Below are 6,654 nucleotides of genomic sequence, written 5' to 3'. Positions count from 1 at the left end.
GAATCTGTATGATTAAATCCTTCTTGCTTCTGAGAAAGGGTCCCACTTAGCCAGGGATGGCCTCAAACCCCTGAGAAGTGACAAGGGATGGTCTGGAAGATTCTTTTTTGACCTAGACAGAGAACCTGCCATAAAGCATAGTTACAATTGAGAAATACAATGTTTGGAGTACTTCCTGGCATGGCCTAATTTACTAGTGCAGGCATTGCACTAGTTCAGGCATATATCTGCGCAGTCAGGACTTTTGAGCAAACTTTTATCAATGGACTCAAATTTGGCCCAGATTTTCACATTATAAATTAAGCATCAGTCAATTAAGTGTCAATCTGGGGCATTTTCCAGAACTGTATTGCCCACAATAACATTAACAATTGAACATTTGTACTGTCATATGATTCTGGACACCAAGGAAGGTCAATGTTTTGTTTTCCTCAGAGCTAAGCAAACTCATAATCAGAGATAGTTTTTCTATTGAAGATGTTGCAGTTTTTCACTAAAGAAACTGAAAGTCATCAACTTTAACTAAGAAAGGATATGATAATGGTTGCCCTTAATTATAGGATGTTCTGCACTTATGAGACACAAATTCTGAGAGCGTGGACATAACCATATAGGATACATCTCTGGTTTTCAAAAATAAAACAATAAAGTAAAATTAAATAAATACAATAAAATAATACCTCTGGCAATTACATTCCATGTTAAAATGTACAATTAGGACCCACATCTGGAAGAACGTGCATGATGTGCAAGGTTTTTAGCTGCGGGAGTTCCATTGCTATATGATTTCAAAAAATATTTCATAAATATCAAAAACAGAAAAAAGAGAACTGAAAATATGTCCTATCTTTATGCTGTTCAGGTAAAAATGATTTTCATGAACAGGGTTTCTCTTCTAAGAACAAGTTTTCTCTTATGGTAGTATCATAGGAGGACAGTTCTAGTGAGTGATGTCTTTACTTTGCCAACTTATCACTGCATATTCTGCAGATGAAAGCACAGGCATCTAAAATTTGCATATTTTCCCAAACTGTTCCTCCAGACTGCGGTTTTCCCATCAGTATTTACTTAGAGCCATGAAGGAGTAAACCCTTCTATCCACGTCGAGGTTACAGCTGCGTTTTGAAATACTCAACAAGCAGGAAAATTAAATTATACCTTTTTTTAACACTGACTTTCAGCATGTTATTGTTCACTCATAAGGAGGAGATACTCTTTAAATCTTTAAGGCTTTTTCTGGGTACATTTTAGAGGTATAAAGTAATTTTTCTTTTTATGCCCTTTACACCCAGTATAGTTACAGATCAAGGGAGAGTCAGAAGGGCAGATAAATGGGAATGCCTTTATGTGAACAGGGATTATAGGAGAGGCAGAGCACTCCTTTGAAGGCATAAGCCACCCTCAAAACAGACACAGGTGCTTTTCTGCTAGGGAGTCTGGTGCACCTTCACACCTCTTCTGTGGAAATTTGCTCAAGATGTACTAATCATTGGAAGTGTGAGTAAAGATAGGGCTAATCTCATACCTGATGCTAATGCAATAAAAAGGAGAGGTTTTGCCAGTAATAAACAGAAAAAATATATATGCATATGCAAAGTTGAGCCCATATCATTTGCTTTGATGCAATTCTCACTGCAGGGAAGAAATAAAATTGAAAAAAATAAATGCAAGTTTGCAAAAATTAATTTCATAGCTGAAAAGGTCAGCATTTTCAATAAGCTATGAGTTTGCACAGTATTCATTTTGAGAAGCAGATATCAGGTTTTATGAAATCAAGCTGAGACATCATAATAGAAATTTATGAAAGGATTAAGTCACAACAGCAGCAATCAGAAAAGAGACACAAAACCAGAAGAAAGCATCTGGTTAAGGAAGGAAAAGGAGTAGCCTGTTACTTTCCAAATCACTGAGTGCTTTAGAACTAATATAACATTCTTGGTACCGATCATAGGAGGGACTTGATAAGAAATATTTTCTCTTTGATACTGACATGGGATCAAAAATCTAATTTCACTGTGCTTGACTTCGATAGCATTTTCTCAGCTTCTAAAAAATATCCTGGTATCTTTTTCCCTGAAAATGAGTAGCAGAACAGCAGTGGTTCAGAAGTAGAAACAAACAGAAAAAGTCATTTCTGTTTTAGACAGTTACAACTGAACTCTAGAGTTTTCCAGATTTCCAAATTTGAGAAACTTGTTCCATTTGATGTCTTAGCCTTATCCACTGCAGAGACAAAGTACAATTTTTCATAAATGTTTGCAAAGCTTCTGCAGTTCTGTGGGCTGAGCATAGCATGCAGTTCTCTGATGTAGGATTAAAAAGAAGAGGAAAACGTTGAGGAAGATCTGGGTAGTTAGCTGTTGGATGATTCTGAAAAAGAGTGCATGCAGAAACATATAAAATTGATTTCCTTTGCTAGCATTTGGTGATTTTTTTAATGTAATAAAAGGTACTATTGTTAAAAAAAAATCTTGCTAAATCTGAGAGTTCTGTTTGCACATGGATTTTCCCAGATTTTTACCTTCAGAAGGAATCTGAAGTTATTCAAAAAACATTTGGGAATTGTTTTTGTTTCTTATCATATTGGAGATAAGAATGATCTTAAAGAAAATGAGTGAAGAAGGAAAAAAACAGCAATTTTAGTGTATGCATTTTTTGTATGTAGCTGTGTGTGACATGAAATGACAAACAGCACACTTGAATGTATATGAATCATACAGACTCTATTAAGCTCCTGTTTTAAAGATCTGTATGTTACATAGCTTGATATACTGTAGAAATGAAATACATATTTGTGATAAAGAAAATGTGTGTAATGAATGAATGAATGGAATCTGAGCTCACAAAAATTACTAACATATTCAGAGATAGCCATTATTTTTCACAGTCTTGTAGCTTCATGTTCTATGTGATGAATACCAAATGCTAAAAATGATGTACTTCATTCTTTTCTTGCAAGGAAGTTAAGCTAATAGATAAGTTACTACTATTGACGCTGATGAAGTGTGGTCTCAAGGCCACATTTCTTATGCCAGTGGTACGGAATAAATTTTGCATTCATATGTCTCAAGTAACTTTGGTTTTCCCTGGGGCAAACTGTCCCTTTATATTACTAAGGCATATTTCTTTAAAGCAACTGACCTTATAGCTTCTGAAATAATTAGAATGGATGACTCATGCTGTTGGAGTGGTGGAGCTTGACAATAAAAATAAATGTTGCATATCCTTGCATAGCATGAGAACATACAAAAAATAACGTTTGAAGGACTGTTACAGGTAGCAGAGATCAAGCTCTATTCTAAGCAACCTTTAATATAAGCTATCTCCTTGCTGTGCTTGAATATATGAGGGCTGCCCCAAAAGTAATGCCTCCTATTTTATGACATCAGCCCACAATATCAGAGGTGGATGTTCGTGGTATGGCAGTAGGGGATGAACCTTCCCACCAATATCCTGTTCTATTTTGTTCCTGCAAGACAGATGGCAGCATTAGGGCACTCTGACAGAACGGTGTCTGACATGGAAGTGTGTATGGAGCAAAAGTGTGGAACTGAATTCCTCTGCATGGAAAAAATAGCACCCACTGACACTCACTGATGCATGGTGAACATTTATGGAGAGCAAACGGTTGATGTGAGTACTGTGAGGCAGTGGGTGCTGCGTTTCAGCAGTGGCAACAGTGACAGTGGTCTCCTCCATTGGTGTAGATTTTTATGAGCATGACATGCAGGCCCTTGTTCATCACTGGTGAAAATGCAGAGCTAATGGTAGTGACTGCTGAAAAAGTGTTTTGTAGATGAGAATTTGCTCTATCAAACTGTGTTACTGTGCTCTTTGTTGTAGTTTCCATGTAAATAAATAAAAAGCATTATTTTTGGAGCAACCTGTATAGCAGGGAGGTAGATGACATATCTGATACTCTGTGAGATTTAAAGGGAAGGAGACTTATATTTATAAAAAAAAAAGGCTATAAATCTCGATATTGTGGGTGGTTTTTCCTGTAAATTAGAGGTATGATGATTTATAAAAAATAAAAAGACAAATATTCAATATTTTCTTCTGTGTAAGGCAAAACCAGTAACATTATACCTCAAACCACCAATTTTATTGACATTTATATCATAGATTTAATCTGAAATTTAACTGAGTAAAATACTGGAGTTGATATTCCCACAATTAAATCTGCCTGTGCATAAAATTGTTGAGCTGAATTGTAATGTATGACAAGATGTTACCGCATATAATCTTGCAAATCTTTCATCCCATTTTTCTTCTGCTGCAATGTACTATTCTGTTGTTTCAACTTTGAACAGAAATAGATAACATAACATTTATCACTATATTTTAAATAGACAAATATAATCATAACAGTTAATCAAACTCAGATGCTTCCCAATCCATTTTTTCAGTTAAAAAATAAGTAATTGCATTTATGATTAATAGAGAAATGTATTGCAAAAGAAAAAACCATTACCACAGATTCCTTCAGATTTTTATTTACTGCAAATCTACAATGACACATAAAAAAAAAAGTTTTAAAAATGTATGTTTCAATTAGGAGTGGGAAAATTAAAATTTGGCAGTTTAAGCTTTTTTCATACATTTATAATAAAAGCCTGAATTCTGAAAATAGCCACAAAATTTTCATCAATTTTTATTTTTCAGGACTAAACTATTCTTAATACTGGTTTATTAAAATCAAATACATATTGATTAAACTAAAATATGTCCTTCTGATTTATTGAATTGATAGGAAACAGCTTCTTCTTAGAGTCCAATCACTGCTAACCACATTTTATGCAAAGCAAAGAAGTGTTACAGACCAAACACTGGAAGAGTTATAGGGTTGCATGTGAGAAGAGCTATTCTGCAGTGAAAGTTCCTGGCATTTTAAAGTGAAAATGCAATTTTGGTGAAATTAATGTCTGTCTAACTCAGTATCTCTAAAAACAGCCAATAGAGAATAGTTAAAGAAAAAAATGAGAATAAGCAAAAAAATAAATAAATAAATAAAAAGAATAATATTGTAATGAATTCTAGAGTAATTTAGTTTTTCAACTACAAATAATTTGTCCATTTAGTAAGGAAAAAGGGAAATTTCAGTTTCTAGAGTATTGTTGTTTATCTTTCATTCAACGCGATTGAATTTAAATAGTTTTTTGAAATCACAGATTTGGGAAATTCCTGTCTTACAAAAACACTTCTAAATTCAATTATTTTTGTCACCTTTTTCAGATAATATCTGATATGGTGTAAAAGTACATGAAGTCACTTCATTCCAGTAAATAAATGGACACGTTTATCTCATTTGCTTTTCTCACTTTTGTACTATTGGATGTTATCCATCTGATCTCTCAATCTATTAAATTGAATTTGAAAGCATTTTCTGAAAGAAAAGTATTGGATTACACTTGCCTATCTTAAAGACATAAATGAATGGGAATGGCCTGAATTTCCACCACCAATGTTCAGATTGGATATTAGGAGAAATTTATTCTCCAAAAGAGTGGTCAGGCGCTGGAACAGCCTGCCCATGGTGGTGGTTGAGTCACCATCCCTGGAGGTGTTCAAGAGACTTGTGAATGTGGCACTGAAGGACATGGTTTTGTGAGGTGATAAGTGGATGGATAGACTGCATGACACTGGAGGTCTTTTCTAACCTTGGTGATTCCATGATTCTATTTTTCTACTTTTCTATTCTGAAAAGTAGCCCCAAACTTCAGGTGAAGCACTGATTCACTTCACTACAAGACAGCATAAGGTACATGTCTGAGAAGTGTTTGTTATTTCTAATTTGCCTAAACTGTGAATACTTCTAATGAATTAAAATAAATTTTTGTTGAATTACTAAAAAATACAGGTGATTTGAAAGAGGAGTTGTGAAATTTTTATTATGAAAAATGGCCGAAGCAGACAGGGATGTTTAGTCTTGAGAAAAGAAGGCTTTGGGGAGACCTCATTGCGGACTTTAAGTGCTCAAGAGTAAGACAAATCTTTTAGAATCATAGAATCAAAGAAAGTTCTGAGTTGGATGTGACCTTTTAAAGGTCATCCAGTCCAGCTCCCCAGCAATAAGCAGAGACACCTACAGCTAGATCAGGGTGCTCAGAGCTCGATCCTGTCTGACCTTGAATGTCTCCTGAGACGAGGCAGCCACCATATCTCTGGGCAACCTGTGCCAGTGTTTCACCACCCTCATCATAATAAACTTTATATCCAAAACTCTTACATCCAAAGTAATTTCTCCTTTTCATTTGAAAGCATTTCCCCTTGACCTAACACAACAGATCCAACTAAAGTCTATTCCCATATTTCTTAAAGTCTCCCTTTACATACTAAAAGACCACTGTCAGGTCTCTCTGGAGACTTCTTCAGGCTGAACAGCCCCAGCTCTCTCAGCTGACTCATGGAGATGTTCCATCCCTGGGATCATTTTTTGGCCCTCTTGTGCATATGCTACAACAGAGTGACTCTCTTGTACTTGAGGACTCCACATCTGGATGCACTACCCAGGTGAGGTCTCACCAGTGCAGAGTAGAGGGGCAGGATCACTCCCTCAACCGGCTGGCCATGCTTCTTTTGATGTGGCCCAGGATATGGTAGGCTTTCTGGGCCATAAGAGCACATTGCTGGCTCATATTCAGCTTGCCATCC

The sequence above is a fragment of the Numida meleagris genome, chromosome Z (genome assembly GCF_002078875.1).
Source record: "Numida meleagris isolate 19003 breed g44 Domestic line chromosome Z, NumMel1.0, whole genome shotgun sequence".
Lineage (NCBI taxonomy): Eukaryota > Metazoa > Chordata > Aves > Galliformes > Numididae > Numida > Numida meleagris.
The sequence above is the reverse complement of the archived record's forward strand: the minus strand, read 5'-3'. Positions refer to the sequence as shown.